The 18,915-nt window shown below is 46.4% G+C and overlaps 1 long non-coding RNA gene across 1 annotated transcript; it reads right to left on the bottom strand.

The window, feature by feature from the left end:
* Window positions 1-13,527: 13,527 nt before the first annotated feature.
* LOC135050608 (uncharacterized) lies at window positions 13,528-18,656 on the bottom strand. The gene is made up of 3 exons (XR_010241695.1): window positions 17,890-18,656; window positions 14,077-14,183; window positions 13,528-13,965 (listed from the first exon to the last, which is right to left on the bottom strand). It is a non-coding gene; the product is annotated as an uncharacterized LOC135050608 (long non-coding RNA).
* Window positions 18,657-18,915: the final 259 nt, after the last annotated feature.

The raw sequence follows: 18,915 nt of genomic DNA, 5'->3' as shown, positions 1-18,915 counted from the left end.
CCCTGGACCTCGCCTTTATAAGGAGATCGTCCAATTACGGGATAATTAAAACTCCCTTTTTTCGAAGGAGTATCATCATTTCTGCCATTACCTTGGTAAACACCCTCGGTGCTGTGGACAGCCCAAACGGCAGTGTCTGGAATTGGTATTGGCAATCCTGTACCACAAATCTGAGGTACTCCTGGTGAGGATGGTAAATGGGGACATGCAGGTAAGCATCCTTGATGTCCAGGGATACCATGTAATCCCCCTCGTTCAGGCTCGCAATAACCGCCCTGAGCGATTCCATCTTGAACTTGAATCTTTTGATATATGTGTTCAAGGATTTTAAATTTAAGATGGGTCTCACCGAACCGTCCGGTTTCGGTACCACAAACATTGTGGAATAGTAACCCTTTCCTTGTTGAAGGAGGGGTACCTTGACAATCACTTGCTGTGAATACAGTTTTTAGATAGCCACCAACACTGCCTCCCTGGCAGAGGGAGTTGCTGGTAAGGCAGATTTTAGGAAACGGCGGGGGGGAGACGCCTCGAATTCCAGCCTGTACCCCTGAGATACTACTTGAAGGATCCCGGGATCCACCTGTGAGAGAGCCCACTGTGCACTGAAATTTCTGAGACGGGCCCCCACCGTACCCGGGTCCGCCTGTGAAGCCCCAGCGTCATGCTGTGGACTTACCGGACGCGGGGGAGGACTTCTGCTCTTGGGAACTGGCTGTATGCTGCAGTTTTTTCCCTCTACCTTTGCCTCCCGGCAGAAAGGATGCGAATCTAGCCCTCTTGTTTTTATGGGGCCGAAAGGACTGTACTTGATAATACGGTGCTTTCTTTTGCTGCGGGGTAGCCTGTGGCAAAAATGTCGATTTCCCAGCCGTAGCTGTGGAAACGAGATCTGAAAGACCATCCCCAAACAGTTCCACCCCCTTATAAGGCATAACTTCCATGTGCCTTTTTGAATCGGCATCACCTGACCACTGCAGAGTCCATAACCCCCTTCTGGCGGCAATGGACATTGCGCTTATTTTTGATGCCAGCCGGCAAATATCCCTCTGTGCATCACGCATGTATAAGACAGCGTCTTTTATATGCTCTATTGTCAGCAAAATATTGTCCCTATCCAGAGTATCAATATTATCCGACAGGGAATCTGACCACGCAGCAGCAGCACTGCACATCCATGCCGATGCAATCGCTGGTCGCAATATAATGCCCGTGTGTGTATATATAGCTTTTAGGGTAGCCTCCTGCTTTCTCTCAGCAGGTTCCTTTAGGGCGGCCGTATCCGGAGACGGTAGTGCCACCTTTTTTGATAAACGTGTAAGCGCTTTATCTACCCTAGGGGGTGTTTCCCAACGTGACCTATCCTCTGGCGGGAAAGGGTACGCTGCCAATAACCGTTTAGAAATTATCAATTTCTTATCGGGGGAAGTCCACGCTTCCTCACACACCTCATTTAATTCCTCAGATGCAGGAAAAACTACTGGTAGTTTTTTCTCACCAAACATAATACCCTTTTTTGTGGTACCTGGGGTACTATCAGAAATGTGTAATACATTTTTCTTTTTTTTTTTTTAAACACATTTTATTGGATGGATCGTAAAATAAGTACAATGATAACATAACAGAACACCCGAACATCTTGGGTGCTTAAAGAACAGGCATAATTAGGGTGAATTGTTACAATAACAGAGTAGATCCGATTTTTGTTTTTGTGTTTTCCCATGTTTAGAGATTCAAGTCAGAGCATAAGAGATGGGGAACTCTCGGCAACGGAGTGGCCTTCCGTCATAGAGAGTCAGCAGAAGAGATGAGAGGAGGAAAGTGCTCAGATAGCGAGCAGGAGGGAACAGGAAAGCATAGGAGGCTGGGCACCTCCGGTTGAAGAGAAGAGGGGGGGGGGGGGGGGAGTAGAGAAAGGGTGATGGGGTGGAGGGGTAGCCTTCGGGGGCAGGAGGTGAATAGGGCCTTGGCATGCCGTGTCAGGTTATAAATGGAGACGGAGCCTGTTGCAGGATTAGCCACGGGGACCATACTTTATCAAATCGCTTCGAAGTGTTACGAATGACTGCGGTCATGTATTCCATTTTGTGGACATACCATATCCGGGAAATTATCACCGGCATTGGTGAGGGGGTCGGGTTCTTCCAGTCTGTGGCAATTTGGCAAGTCATTGCCGAAACTATATGTCGGAATAGTTTGTTTTGGTGTCTATTGAGGGTGGGAAGGGACATGGGGAGCAAGAAGTATTGGGGATCAGGGGAGATGGAGGTGTCAAATAGGCGCGAAAGCAAAGTGATGAGTTCACCCCATATTTTATAGATTTTGGGGCAAGCCCACCATATGTGTAAGAATGAACCACTGTCCGTACAGCCCCTCCAGCATCCATCTGGGGTGCCGGGGAACATAGTATGCAGACGGGAAGGGACATAGTACCATCGGTATAGTAATTTATAGATATTTTCTTTAATTCTCACACATATGGAGCTGGAAGCGGCATTGTCCCATATATCTACCCAGTCTTCATTGTCTATAGTAAGTCCCAGTTCCTTTTCCCATGCTGATTCGTGAGGGGCCCGGGATGTTGTGGGGAGGTCGTCCAGGAGGGCGTAAATATCTGATATGAGGCCTTTAGTGTTGGTGCGTTTCCAGCTAATGTATTCGAAGGGGGATAGATGTCTGTGGAGAAGGGTAGTGGTGGTGGTGGAGTGGAAATGTCTAATTTGCAGATAGCGAAAGAAGTCCGATGAGGGGATTACTGTTCCTTCACGGATATCTGTGAATTGTGGGAAAGTAGCTGTGGAGGTGATATCATTAACATATAGTATACCACTCGAGCGCCAAGATGTATGCGTGGCTCCACTCATACCTGGCGGAAAGGCTGGGTTGTGAAACAACGGGATTAGCGGGGACGGGTATGGGGCCAAGCTGAACAGTCTGTTTGTCAGGTCCCAAGTCGCTAGGGAGCGACCTACTACAGGGTGCGATAGGGCCGCACGGGGACGCCGGTTCCGGTGGAGCCACAATAGAGAAGATAGCGTGGCTAGGCCCGTCTCCTCCGCCTCAATCCCCACCCAGACCTTCCTTGTTCCGCCCTCGTTGCACCATTGTGCACATTGAGCGAGTTGCGCGGCGTAAAAGTATTTCTTAAAGTCCGGGATACCCAGGCCGCCGCCTCTGGAGGGGCGTTGGAGCAGTTTAAGTCTGACTCGTGGGCGTTTGTGGTTCCAAATAAAAAGGGAGGATTGGCGTTGTAGGGTCTTGAAGACATAGGTAGGGACGTAAATCGGGAGGGTCTGAAATAAGTACAGGAGTCGGGGGAGCACGCTCATCTTAACGGAGTTGATTCTGCCTATCCACGATATAAAATAACTGGACCAATCCACCAAGTCCTCCTTAATTATCTGTAATAAACGGGGATAATTTGCTTGGAAAAGTTGGTGGTGATGGTGAGTCAAGTACACACCAAGGTATTTAATTTTCTTGGTATGCCAGTTACAGGGGAGGGTAGTTTGAAGGTCCTGTTTAAGAGCTGCCGGGATATAAAAGTTGAGGGCCTCTGTTTTGTTCACATTTATTTTATAGCCAGAGAGCTGTGAGTATGAATTGATCTCGGATAGAAGAGCAGGGAGAGATTGGGCTGGATCAGTGAGAGAGATCAGGACGTCGTCGGCATATAGCGCTATCTTGTGTTCGGAAAGGCCTGTGGGTATTCCATGGATTGCACTGTTATTACGGATCCTTGCTGCTAGGGGCTCCATGACTAGTGCAAAAATTAAGGGGGAAAGGGGGCATCCCTGCCTGGTACCATTGGTGATTCCGAAACTGGAGGAGGAGACACCGTTAACCATGACCTGGGCTGACGGGGAGCGGTAGAGTGCTTTGATTCCCTCTAGAAAGTTTCCGGAGAATCCCATTTTGTCAAGGACTGCGAAGGCAAAAGGCCACGATATGCGGTCAAAGGCCTTCTCCGCGTCGAGAGCCAAAATGAGAGAGGGAAGTTTCCGTTTTTGGATTGAGTATATTAGATCTATTGCCCTTCTGGTGTTGTCAGACGCCTGGCGTCCAGGGATGAAGCCGACCTGGTCCGGGTGGACCAGGCCGGGCATCAAGGGACCCAGACGGTTAGCTAATATTTTCGCGTATATCTTCAAGTCAACATTCAGTAATGAGATTGGTCTGTAGTTTAAGCAACTAGTCGGGTCTTTGTCAGGCTTTGGGATTACCACTATGTTGGCCCGGGTTGTCTCCGGCAGGAAGGAGGCTCCCTCGAGGATACCGTTAAACAAGGAGGCTAGGTGTGGTGCCAGTTCCTTCGCGAAGAGTTTATAATATTGGGCTGTGAAACCGTCCGGCCCTGGAGCAGCCGACGAGCGCATAGATCGTATGGCGGCTATTGTCTCCTCCTCCGAGATTCGACTGTTAAGGGCTTCCAATTGATTGTCAGATAGGGTTGGGAGGGGGGTATCAGATAGGTATGAGCGCACTCCCCCAGATCCGTCAGGAGACAGCAGGGGCGGGTCAGGTAGGTTATAAAGGGAGCTATAAAATAGGCGAAAATCTTCAGCCATCAGTTCAGGGTCATATGTATAGGTTCCCCTTTGTGACGAGTACAATTTATCTATTGCGCCCAGCGCCTGCTTACGACGAAGTTTGTTGGCTAATAGGGTATCTATTTTATCCATTTTGTCGTAGAAGCGTTGTTGCAGTTTCCGAAGTATTAGTGCCGCACGGTTGGATAGGAGGGTGTTTAGCTGTCCCCGGAGGGAGTCTATCTGAGTGAGTAAAGAGGGATCGGGGGATACTTTATGTTTGGATAGTAAGGTGGCTATTTCTGATTCGAGGGAGGCTATCTCCTGTGCAGCTTTTTTCCTAATTGCCGACGATTTTGCTAACAAGGTGCCGCGGATCGTGGCTTTGTGCGCTTCCCAAAGGATATTAAGTGGGATGTCAGGAGACATATTTTCGGTGAAATAGTGTGCGATCGCTAGTCTAGTTTCCTCTAGTGCAGAAGGGTGTTGTAGAAGCGAGTCGTTAAGGCGCCATTTGTATTTCCTATGAGGCGCTCGGTGTATATCTATGAGGAGGTAGACCCCAGCGTGGTCCGTCCAAGTCAGTGGTGTGATGCCCGTATCCGAGATCAATGGCACTAGGGCAGAGGATATGTGGATCATATCAATCCTGGAGTAGTGTTGATGTGGAGCAGAGAAGTGCGTAAAATCTTTGATGTGGGGGTTTTGGGAACGCCAAGTGTCACAGAGGCCGTGGAGTTTCATGATGGCGGTGAGTGTGCGGGAAGCCCGGGGGAGAGTCGTTATAGAAGCGTGGGGCGGAGGACTGGATCTATCTAGCAAGGGGTCAATTATGGTATTAAAGTCGCCACCCATGATAATGCTTCCCTGTGCTTCTCGTGATAGGCGTTTAGAGAGAGAGTCAAAAAACAAAGATTGGTCTTGATTGGGGGCGTAGACGGAGACCAAAGTGAGAGCCTTAGAACGGAGGGTACCCATTACCATAAGGAACCGTCCATCTGGGTCTATCACTGTCCTGGAATGGATAAACGGGATATTACGATGAACTAAGATGGCTACACCCCGTTTTTTACAGTCTGCTGAGGCAAAATAGGACTGGGAGAACCATTTGCCCAGAAGCCGGGTGTGGGGACCGGTGAGGTGTGTTTCCTGTAGGAATGCTACGTCAACTTTCTCACGTCTGCAAGCACTCAGGAACACGGTACGCTTCCTAGGGGAGTTCAGGCCATTTACATTGACCGAAAATATTTTAAGAGACATGGTTATTTACGTGGAGGAGTATGGCGTTTTGCCGGGTATAGTCCAGCAAGGTACAATTTATGCCAGGCGAAGGCCACCCCTCCAGGCCAAGCGAGAGAAGGAGCGGGGAGGTCGAGCAGAGGCCACAAGAAAAGAGAGAGAAAGAAGAACATAGAGAAGAAGAAGAAATACCCCAAATGGGGAAACATCCCTGTGTTTGTGGGTCCCACTCAGGGGCCGCACGGGAAAAGCATCGAATAAGTAACATTATTAACAACAGTAAGGGATTATGGGGGGGTAACTGAGCTACCATGTGGGAGGATATGAGTCTCCCGGGCCACAAGGGCTGAGGGTGGCTATAACCATTTTACATTTATGGCAGACATAATATAATATAGGACTCTGAGAACTGTGTCCTAGCAACAAAAATGCAAACATAAAACCAAAAATAGGGAGGGGGAGGGGAGGGGGGGGGGGGGGAATTGGGCAAGAGGGGAGGGGGAGGAAAGAGAAAAAAAAGAAGGGGGGGAGGGAAAGGGGGAGGGGGGAATACCACAGGGGTGCAAACAATCATAACTTAATTATAACAGCATTAACCGAGGATAGTTACGATACTGGTATTTGAGCTGATGTCGAGTTCTCCACTGCTCCCACTCGTTTCGAGTCGTGGAGGCGTTGCATCGTCAGTTCGTGCACTATACACGTCGGGGGGGTTTCCCCAGTTCAGGGAGGATCCTTGTCCACATTGCGCTGTCGGGTCACCCGTGTCCAGTCAGGAAGAGGGGGCTGAGGGTGTGGCGGTTTAGATGATGAGGCCGCCATGTCATCTTCAGCTGATGTTGGGAGGAGATCTAGCTTTGCCAGCAATTCCTGTCCTTGGGTTAGGGTCTTGACCGAGTGGACAGAGTTATTAACCGAAACGTGTAAATGGAAGGGGAATCCCCATCTATATCTGATCTGGTGTTGTCGCAGGATCCGGGTGACCGGTTGGAGGTCTCGCCGTTTTTGGATGGTGGAGGGTGCCAGGTCCTGGAAAATCTGCAACTGCGTGCCTTTGAACAGGATCTCCGATGAATCTCGAACTGAGGACAAAATTTTTTCCTTCGAGCGGAAGTAATGGAAACGGACAATAACATCCCTGGGTGGTTGGGCGGGAGACGGTTTTGCCCGGAGTGCTCTATGTGCCCTGTCGCAGAGACATTCTTCGACCGTAAGGTCCGGTACCAAGTGTGTGAAGAATTCTCTCAAGAATGTTGGTAGCGATGGGCCGAGGACCGATTCTGGGACGCCGCGTATGCGAAGATTATTTCTACGCGAGCGATTTTCTTGGTCCTCTTGTCGCTCCTTGAGGGTCTCCATTTCCTCGTGCAATCTAGCGAGTTCACTGTCAATGCGGTGTTGGGAGCGGCAGAGATCGTCTGTCTTTGTTTCCAAAGCGTCCGTCCGGGTACCGAGAACTGTAAGATCCGATTTAAATTCAGCTATAGCGTTCGAGAGTTCCTGTTTGAACGCGGACTGCACTCCCTCCAGTAGGCTCGACATAACCGCCTGTATCTGGGGATCGATACCCGCTTCCGAGAAACACGGGGAGGGGGGGGGAGCTTGCGGCCATGGTGGGGTTCTGTGGGCCCTTAGTCTTTGAGCCAAAGAAGTTAGTCGGAGCTTGCGTTGCTTTTTTGTTTTTGGACATAGTGGTATATATATAAAAAAAAGGGGAGGATAGGAGTGGTGGTAAAAAAGGAAAAAAAGGGAAGAAAAATTATTGATAGGAGGACACAGGTCAGTCCGTTTAATGAGCAAGTACTCTGGTCAGGTCTGATCCTCCAACCGCGGGGCTGGGGGTAGGGTGCCAGAGTGTTATATATGGAGTCCAACCATTTAGCTATGGCACATGTAGTATATGATTATTTTGCGTTAAATCATCTTGCAAGTCGTCTTAAGGATAGGTCTGGGATGTATGGATCCGAGTGTCATAACGCTGAGACCGCGTCTTTTCCAGGTGCCAGCTCCGCTGTCGAGGCAGGTCGCAGTCCAACCCCCTATTCAGTGGCCCGGTCACTCATGGTTGGTATTAAAGCACTTCCATAACCGTCGCCGGTGCCGGCGGTGGTGTAAACAGAATCTGGGCTCTTACAGAGGTGAGGAGTGTGTGGTATAGTGCGGCTTTTCTTTACTCTGGCTGGGTGCCAGAAAGTAAAATGGCGACTCTGGGTTCCTGTCGTGGGTTTCTATGGAGCAGGGGTGCAGATAAGAAATAGGTGCTGTGGAGACAGCGGGTACTCACAATATTGCAGGTTTGCTGGATGCTGCAGGCCCCTTTTTTTTTCCCCTTCCTTTTTGGCTGTGCTGCAGAGACTTCTAGGGCGGCAGGTGTGCACACCGGGACCCGCCTCGGAGGGTGGGGAGCAGGGTAAGGATGAGGCCACTGGGTCCACTGGGAGAAGGTTCCCCACGATATGCGGCGTCCTGGGCCGCCTAAACGATCGGGTCGTCAGTCGTAAGATGATGGAGGCGCTTCCGGTTCAAGAGGAGCTGCGGCCGTCTCAGGGAGCTCGGGCCGCACTGAGAGGACAAGTCGAGACCCAAAGCAGTGAGTGCAGTAGGGGTCGGGCCGGTCACCGTCGATTCGCGGCAGGGATCCGGAGGGTCTGCGATGCTCCACAGCGCGGCCGGCTGGTAGCTGGAGGTCCCGGTCTGAGTGGGTGGGGTAGGCCGCAACCCGCAGAGAGGCCTAGAGCCCCTCCCGGCTCCGCGGACACTAACCCCAGGCAGGCAGAAAGAAGGAGAATATGTTTACAGGGAGTTGGAGCGTGGGTGAGGGGAGCAAGAGTGATTTTAAGGAACCTATAATAATTATTTTTTTATTATTTTTATTATTTTTATTATTATTTTTATTTTATTTTTATTTTCCCCCTTATTTTACAGTGAGTATCCGGTGCGGCCCCAGAGAGCGCCCGGGGGACAGAGGCTCTGATGAAGTCTCCCCAGGCAGCGCCAGAAGCACATCCGCTGCAAGGGGTCCAAGTGTGGGCGCAGCGCCAGTAATCAAAATGGCGCCTCCCGTGTCCCGACCTCCGTGGAAGCTCCCGGCCGTCTAGGCCTCCGGAGGTCACCAGTCGGGTAGTCAGGGACGGGTGCAGTGGCCGTGCTCGCCCAGGTCGGGACCCGCCAATCCGGGCGGTAAGCGGGCGGAGTAGTCTCGGCTGGGGAAAGCGGCACAGTCCTCCCGCCTTCGGCTCCCCTCAGCGCAACGACGGCGTCCCGCGGGCCTCCATCCGAGGCAAGGGGGCAGCGGGCAACACTCACCTCCCACCGAGGAACAAAGTGAAGCGTCCCGCAGGGAGTAGAATCCCGATGTGGTGGGGGGCACCCCCTCTGGCGAACTCCAGCCACCCAAGGCCTCCTCCTCCGGGGCAGCAGCGAGACGGAGGTCCCGGCTTCACCTGGGACAGAAGGCCGCAACCCGCACGGGTGTAGGGGACACCCGCCGGCTCCGCGGACCTCACTGCCCGATACAGGTATACCCCAGCTGATAAAGGGGGGTCCCCAAAATCACTAAGGAGCAGCAGAATGGCAGTTTATTCGGGCGTAAGGCAGGAGCTCCACTCGTGTAATACATTTTTCATTGCCTCAATCATGTAACGGGTGGCCCTATTGGAAGGTACACTAGTCTCATCGTCGTCGACACTGGAGTCGGTATCCGTGTCAACATCTGTGTCTGCCATCTGAGGTAGCGGGCGTTTTAAAGCCCCTGATGACATTTGAGACGCTTGGACAGGCACAAGCTGAGTAGCCGGCTGTCCTATGTCGTCAAACCTTTTATGTAAGGAGCTGACACTGTCACGTATTCCTTCCATAAGTCCATCCACACAGGTGTCGACCCCGCAGGGGGTGACATCACATTCACAGGCATTTGCTCTGCCTCCACATCATTATCCTCATCATACATGTCGACACAGCAGTACCGACACACAGCACACACACAGGGAATGCTCTGACAGAGGACAGGACCCCACAAAGCCCTTTGGGGAGACAGAGGGAGAGTATGCCAGCACACACCAGAGCGCTATATAACACAGGGATATCACTATACAGAGTGTTTTCCCCTATAGCTGCTTGTATTATATATACTGCGCCTAAATTTATTGCCCCCCCTCTCTTTTTTACCCTTTCTGTAGTGCAGGACTGCAGGGGAGAGAGCCAGGGAGCGATCCTTCCAGCGGAGCTGTGAGGGAAAATGGCGCCAGTGTGCTGAGGAAGATGGCTCCGCCCCTTTTTCGGCAGGCTTTCTCCCGCTGTTTGTGTAAATCTGGCAGGGGTAATTTACACCTATATAACCTCTAGGGCTATATATGGTGTCAGTTTTGCCAGCCAAGGTGTTAATATTGCTGCACAGGGCGCCCCCCCCAGCGCCCTGCACCCATCAGTGACCGGAGTGTGTGGTGTGCATGAGGAGCAATGGCGCACAGCTGCAGTGCTGTGCGCTACCTTGGAGAAGACAGAAGTCTTCAGCCGCCGATTTTCCGGACACTTCTTGCTTCTGGCTCTGTAAGGGGGACGGCGGCGCGGCTCCGGGACCGGACGACGAGGTCGGGTCCTGTGTGCGATCCCTCTGGAGCTAATGGTGTCCAGTAGCCTAAGAAGCCCAAGCTACCACCAGTTAGGTAGGTTCGCTTCTTCTCCCCTTAGTCCCTCGTTGCAGTGAGCCTGTTGCCAGCAGGTCTCACTGTAAAATAAAAAACCTAAAATATACTTTCTTTCTAGGAGCTCAGGAGAGCCTCCTAGTGTGCATCCAGCTCGGCCGGGCACAGAAATCTTAACTGAGGTCTGGAGGAGGGTCATAGGGGGAGGAGCCAGTGCACACCAGATAGTCCTGAATCTTTCTTTAATTGTGCCCAGTCTCCTGCGGAGCAGTCTATTCCCCATGGTCCTTGCGGAGTTCCCAGCATCCACTAGGACGTCAGAGAAATGAGTGTTCTAGCTAGAGATTCAGCAGATGTGCGACACTGTACTCTTACCACGCAGCACTTCTTTTTGTTAAAGAATCTGGCAGTGTAGCTCTGTTTCAACATGTTGCAAAACAGCAGTGTGTTCATTGCAGATGTTTAATTAGTAAATTTAAACGTGGCATGGGCCTTTCTACCACCTTCCTGAAGAGTAGCCACTATGCTGGAAGAAGCCACAGCAAGCGCAATGTGTCCATAGGACTAAACTTTAGCCAGTGTCAAATTAATCAGAAATGTCTTTCCTATTCCTCCAGAAAAAAAGTTTTCAAACAGACTTACGAATACTAGACAAAACACTGTCAGACCATTCGCCGTTCTAAATTTAGTTTTGCTTTGTCAGTTACAATCTGTTGTATGACCAATAATATGATGTCTCTCAGAGGAATGCCGCATCATATTTGGTTGTGGCAGACCGATGTCCTCTACAGTTTTATTCCCAATCGCCTTCACGATTTAATTCAGTCCCCCCAAGACCAAATCAAATATACTGTTGAACTCAAGGTTGTCGTCCGAGTACTCTGTCCGAATGTGGTGAAAGTCTTCCGACATGTTCTCCCTGTGTGCAAGCCATAAAGAGAGGGTTTCAGCCACATGGCAAGTACTAAAATTATGGAGAACAAATGCCTGAGAGGCACAGCAGAACAGCCCAAAGTAGACTCAATGGGGTTTATTTACCAATATTCGTGTTTGAGTCGGTTTGTGTAGAGTTTAAACTCTTTATCGGGTGCATTTTCATGCAACTTTTTGAATCTATATATACGCTAATTTACGAAGCTGTCAAGTTATTGGTTTTCGTATTTTCCGATGTCGATGGCAGTCTTTTTTTGGACCATTTACGGCCGTCAATGACGTTTGCGTTCGTGTTTTTGTTGTTTATACTAGATTATTTTCAATGTTAAACGCAGCAGGTTTTTTTTTACCAACAACGGCCGCATTTGCACTTTTAGTTTCGATTTTCATCCACGTTCGTGATTGGTTGTGTTTCCGATGTAGGAGTGTCTGTGCGCAACCATATAAATACGCCCCAAACCGTCCACACCTCGTGGGTTTAGTTAGTGGTGAGGAGAGAGGTTGTGCTGTGGAGGTTGGTGAGTAGTTGGTTTGGTGAGGAGTTTTGTTATCGATTTCTGAGTGTAGTATTGTGTTTGAAAGTAGTCTTGTCATTTTTGTAGTCTTGTTTTTTTGGGGGTTTGGTCTCTTTTTTTGTCCTAGTTTTTTTTCATAATAGTCCCTTGTCAGTGTGTGTGTGTGTGTGTGTGTGTGTGTGTGTGTGTGTGTGTTGTGCAGTGCAGTGGAGTGTGTTTGTCTTATTTTTCTGTGTTAATTGTTTAACCACACAATTATGTCTGACTCAGGTGGCTGAGGTGAGTGAGGTGGAGAGTGTGAGTGAGGGGGAGGACGTTGGTCAGGTGGAGGAGGTGAATGAGAGTGAGGTTAGGGAGGTGGAGGAGATGGATGAGGTTGCTGCAGCAACCTCAAGCGACAGTGATAGTGACAGTCAGACAGCTCCGCAGCCACGCATCACTACTAAGACTGGGCAGAGTGTAAAGTTTAGTTATGCTGAAAATGTGGCAATGGTGCAGGAGCTGATGAAGTATCAGCGGCAGCTATTTGGCCCTGAGTCCGCTAAGGTGCCAACACGGAAGACGACGGTGTTGTGGGCGAAAGTTGTTGCTGCTGTATATAGTGAGGGGGTGGTCAAGCGGACGGAGGACACGTGCCGCAAACGGTACTATGACAAAGCGCCATGTCAAGTCCAAAATTGCCAAGGAGGCGAAGTCGGCTCGCAAAACCGGTGGTGGACAGCCCTTTATTGCCAGATATCTGGACTATGGAGGAGCCCATGTGGAGTTTAATACCTCCTGAAGTAGCGTGTGCAACCCATGTCCGTGATTCCGATAGGACCAGGAAGGATGGTGAGCATGTGTTTTTTCCCCCCTCACATTCTATTACATTACTTATGTCTTAATGTTTTTTGGAAATGTGTGTCATGTGATGTTGCACATTACTCCCATTTTCAAGTGTGCGTCAGCAAATACACCGTTCTGGATAATGTTTTCTTCAAAAGCCAATGTAACAGTACTTTATTGTATGTCTGGGGTATTTTAACAGTACATTTTCCATGTGTAGTTTTGACTTGGTGTGTCATTGAATTGTACAGCAATATTTTTTTCCTTTAGCACATTTTAGCGTTTTAAAGTTGGACTATGTTTTTTATTTCAGTTATCCATGTGCAATGTTCCCAAAACAGTGGATGACATGTTAGAGGCTGGAGTAGTGCAAAGTCACTTTGAAGCCAGTTTCATGTGCAATTTCATTAGGACTGAATTTAATCATGTTTAAGCCAAACCCACTATTTGTTGTTTCAGTTTGAGGCTGTATTTGTACCCTGACACAACACTGCAGACTTAGTTACCTTACTATTATGATGGTTATGAATTTTATACAATGCTTTACTTATTTTTTTGGTGATATTGTGCTAGTGTGTTTGTAGTGACACATCACAGAGCATTTTCTATATTGCATCTTTCATTAATTACATTAGATAAGAAAAGCAAGATGTGTGTGTTTTGGCTTGTTAGTGTATGTATTTGTAATTGTGTCCTATGTCTCTGTCCTGTACATTATTTCCTGTTTTGCACTTTCCATAGTGCATATGGCTATTGGGCAATATTGATGTGTTAATGTGTGTGTTTTTTTGCATTTTTTTTCTTTTTTAGGCTTAATTTTTTTGGATTAAAAAAAATACACAATTTTTAAAGATGTAATGTTTATAAACATAATGGGTGGTTTTAACAATAGCATGATTAAATGAGTTTTTATTTGTTTCATCATTTACAGTGTTGGAAAAAAAGCACTACTGGTCATCCTACAGTCAGTCCCATGACCTCTGATGATGATGCTGCGGAAGCAGGTAAAGTGTTCATTGTAGTACAGGTTATGTTTGTAAAGGAATGGCCATACCAATTTTACACTTTAAATACTAGGTCCATCAAAAGAAGTCTGGAGCAGCAGAAGGCAGACTCCTGAACCACACACAAAAAAAACACGTGCCAACAAAGAAAGCAAGGTCCGATGTCCAGTCCCAACCACAGCAGGCTACCCCGCCATGAAGATTGTCTGTAGTTTCTTCGGTCCCACCAATCCAAATTTTGGACACACCTCCAAGACGCCAACCATACTCCCCTCATCTTGATTGTGAGTAACATATATAAAAAATAAAATTAAAAAAAAGTCATCTCGTAATAATCCATTTAATTACACTCATTAACTCGAAACCCACCAAAATCAGCCATACTTACCGGTGACTAAAACATCAAATGGAACCCTAGCAAAATGGCCTTGACTACATCCAGTAAAGATATGTATGGCCACTTCAGCCATACAGTAGCAGATTGTGTGGAAGATCCTGCAACAAACACATGTGTAAGCTTTTCAAATAGTAAGGTAGTAATCCTCAGTTTAACATGTGTGTGATCTAACATTGCCACCAACATGCTAAAACATTACTATGTTTTTGGTTTAGACACTAAAAAAGGCAACACATTATGCTTTAAAATGTGTTTTTATGGTGGAGTATGTCTGATCTACCATACAACTCATATGCTTGCTTTCACAATGAAGTAACCAGACACATTTGCCACAAACAGGCATATGTATGTATTTAAGTTATGAGTGATGATGTTGCTATGCTGGATATCTGAAATCACCATTCAAATACATGTGTTCCATGTTTATTGCTTTGGATAAAAATTTCAAACATATGGATAACTAACGTCAAAAATGTTTTCAATTCCAGATTCTAGTACTGGTACCAGTATCCCTACGCAACACAGTGACATGGATGAGACAATCATTTTACAAATGCAGCCAGTAATTGAAGGAAACAGCCCCCCAGCACCTGTGAGTACACCACCACAGCAACACACACCACCACCACAACACAGCCCAACAACACCAGTAGCACAAGGCCCTGATCAAGCGTTTTGGGACAGTTGGGTTACATAGCTGGCCACTAATCAAGATTGCCTGCGTAGGCAGACCCAAATTTTTGCTAGCCTACCATCTCACCTCAGAAGAATCAGCCGAAATATCAGCCGACAAAATGAACCAACCACGAGAATTGGCAATACCATGGAAATCATGAGTGCAGACATTACACGTCATGTGCAACTTACAACGCATAATGGAGAACAGCACAGACAACAGCAAAGCTATATCAACATATTAGAAAACAATCAAATACTCAATTAATCTAATCTATCACCAGAATTTTAGAAACTCAAAATGCTGCAACACGTGAACTCAATGCCACCCTCACTAACATCAATGAAACACTCAGATCCAAACAGCAGCAGCAACCAAGCAGCAGTTCTGGTACGACTACTCCAATTATATCACCAGTGTCCTCACCACAAAGGCGCTCCACCAGAGCACGCCAACACAACAGTGGTGAAGGCAAAGGCCAGTTCAAGCAACCACCCAAAAAAACATAAAACATATAGATCCCGATTTCTGTTATGAGAAGAAAAAAAACACAGTTAGTAAGTGTATGATTGTCTGAAATATATATATATATATATATATATATATTTTTTTTTTTTTATTTCTCCAACTCCGGCACTCCGCTGACATAAATCTCATACTGCACCCGGTGCCTTCCTCATGTAAACCTGCACGGCTCCACGTAATATAGCCCTCATATGGCGGCACTCCAGGGTTCAAGAAAAAATGACACAAGTCGGCTGTTTAGGCCTAAACAGCCGACTTGTGTCATTTTTTCTTGAACCCTGGAGTGCCGCCATTGGAGGGCTATAAACACTTAGCACCTTGACAATTTTTTCAACATCATTAATTCGAACTGTTACAAACAAAAGGATTTTTAACATCACAATTATTATTGATCAAAAAAATACAAAGGAGGAGGAAAATGTTCTTTGAGCTGCACATTGATCTTAGCATGCAGAAACAATACCACTTGATTTGATTATTTAATGAATATTTCTTGATTCCAATCACTCTCATATCCTGCAGGCAGACTAATTGGCAGCCATGCAGATTAATCCATGACCAATACAACTTACAATGTGAATTTTAACTTTAACATTTCTTCTCTAGACGACATTACAATAATAACACTATTGTGTTATAAAAATGTCCTAATATGTTTGAAACAAATTTAGATAATTATTTTGCAAAATGATTGACATTATTGTTCTGCCGTGTTTGTGTGTGGTAAAAAGGAGTAATCTGGTTCTGCATCATGTTTTAGAATCAAAGTAATTGGAAATATTTTTTTAAACAAAAAGTGTATGTAATAATGGATATATGTTGAAAACGGTGTATTCACTTACAAATCTGCAGGTTTCCTCCAGCAAACATAACTAAATAAATTATTTTGGATGAGACGAAGTTTGTGTCCCTTAAATCCGATGAAGTGCCACACATAGTGACACATGTATTCCTCAAGGATAAGATATTAGGGGGTATATGCAATTGCGGTCGAATTCCGGCTGGAATTCGACCTTTTTTTAATTCGACACAATTCGACAGTCGAAACCCTCCCGCCGGGACCCGAATTCGACATTCAATAAATAACTGATCAGGAGAAGGGGACCGACTCTTCGTGTCAACGTAGGTAAGTATGTATGTCACGGTGTGTGTGTGTACTGTTTTTATTTGGGTATTTTTTTTGTAGTAGAACTACAGGTACCAGCTGGCCCGTTTCCTCCGTGCATGCTGGTACTTGTGGTTCTCCAAGTATCAGCTTGCGGGGGAGGCTTGCTGGGACTTGTAGTTCTGCTACAAAAAATAATATTTTTTTTGGACACATGGCTATCAGCCCCCCATCCGCCGTCCTTGGACAGCCTCAGGCTTCACCCCTGGCCCTTGGGTGGCTGGAGGGAAGGGGGACCCCTTGATTTAAGGGGTCCCCACTCCTCCAGGGGTGACTAATTGGGGATTTAAATGCCACGGCCGCAGGGACCTATATAAAAGTGTCCCCCGGCTGTGGCATTATCTCTCTGGCTAGTGGAGCCCGGTGCTCGTGTGAAAAATATGGCGGACCCCTACGTCTTGTCCCCCGTATTTTTTGCACCAGGACCGGACGCAGAGCCCGGTACTGGTTGTTAAAATACGGGGGAACCCCTGCCATTTCCCCCCCCCCCCCCGTATTTTTACAACCAGGACCGGCTCAAAGAGCCCGAGGCTGGTTATGCTTAAGAGGGTGGACCCCACGCAAATTTTTTTAAGGAATTTTAACACTCCTTCCAACCTAAAAACATGCACTGATCTCCCCATATTATTGTAGTTCGTAAAAAATTAAAAAAAATTAAAAAAAATCGATTAAATAATACTTGTGGCTCCTAAGGACAAACCAAGTAGATAATTCCTTCTAATATAAATAGATATGCTATTAGCAATAATAAAAACAAAAAGCACAAAAAAAAAATCATGTTTTAAATTTTTTTTATTAGATCACTACAGGAAAATGAGGCGGAATGAAATTGTCGAAATGACTGTCGAAAAGCACTGTTGTCGAATCGACATTCTTCAATTGAATATACTTTTGTCGAAAAGCTGCATTTTAACATTGCAGACATGTCGAATTTAAAAAAAGTCGAATTGCCAAAAGTCGGAAATGAAACAAGAGATTTGTCGAAAAGTACTGTATTACATTGTCGAATCAAATTTGACAGGTTTTTGTGTCGAATTGACCAATTTTTTGACATTTTCGGCAATTCAACCGCAATTGCATATACCCCTAAATGTGGCAAAGTTTTACATTAGGACGTAACACATTCATGAAGTAAATAACATTCAATTACTATCAGGATTATGTGTGTTTTAAATAAATTTCATTTATAATTTATGTCATTTATCCAGAATTCATGCATGTGACTCAATCTAATGTTTTGTCAATTTAATTTAACACAATACACATGCTGCATTTGTTTTGCATAAAGCAAGGGTATGTTCGTATGTCTCAAGGAGAGAGAGACTGAGTAATGTATTTTTAATTACAAATTATCTAAATATATTTAGGCTTACACAACAAATGAAAGAAGCACAACATACTTACCTTAAAAATAACTATTTATGAGGTCTTGCCTTACCTGCCTCCCTACAGCTGTACTCCAAGTGTCGCCAGATGTCTCTAAATCCTCTGCTTGCTGACTGCTTTCTTCATCCTCCTCATCCACATGTGACAGATCTTGTTACCTTCTGATGAAACCGTTCTAATGCTATAACAGAGAAACATGTTAAGGAAACTGGCACTGGTGCTCAGAGTAAACTGATTGTTTTGGACTGTTGGCTTCCACCTGTTCCAGATATCCAGCTACACACGGGCGCATCACAGCTGTATGACAGGTGATCTCAGCCGGGGGCTGTCCTACCACATTTGGTTTGTTCTGGCTCGAGCAGACTGAGACCACATATCCAGCTTTGTTCCGGCTAAAGATACAGCTTGCGGTGTATAGCCACAGTCGTCGGCCGCTCCATTCAATAAGAAGCATCACGTTCCAGCCTGCGGCGAGGTGAGGTGAAGACATTGCACTGACCTTACCGGTCACTGTAATTTGTATAAACCCCATACTACGCCAGCAGTATAAAAGTGAAGTAGAGCGGCAAATGGTTAATACCGGGTCCTGGTGAGTGCACACATCAGGATATTTAGGATCTAATGACTGCAGCTTTTGTATCCATTTAAATATCTGGACTCTCAATAACAGCAAATTTGCTATAGTCAGTGTATATATCCTTATACACAAAGAATTCCTAGGATATATAAATAACTGGATATCAAGTAATTCTGGCCAAACTAGCCTACTAAGATACATAATATATGGCTATGGACTGCCTATACATTTATGAACTTTAAGAATACTTTGGAGCCATACAGTTTATCAGTATCAATTGAGGTATCTTTCAGCTTTTTTTAAGTGCCATACATGCATAAATTTATGTATATAAATGTGAATATTTTTATCTATATTTACTTTTTAATATATCTAATAAATGTGATTGGAATTTAAGCGCTCTCTATTAAGTACCTTATGCTTGTTGCAAACACGTTATGAAGAAAGCAGCAGCAGAACACAATTTAAGTCACCTTCAAGGGACTATACAACAAAAGTCCA

Source organism: Pseudophryne corroboree, chromosome 2 (genome assembly GCF_028390025.1).
Source record: "Pseudophryne corroboree isolate aPseCor3 chromosome 2, aPseCor3.hap2, whole genome shotgun sequence".
Taxonomy (NCBI): Eukaryota; Metazoa; Chordata; class Amphibia; order Anura; family Myobatrachidae; genus Pseudophryne; species Pseudophryne corroboree.
This window is presented reverse-complemented; position numbering and strand designations above follow the sequence as displayed.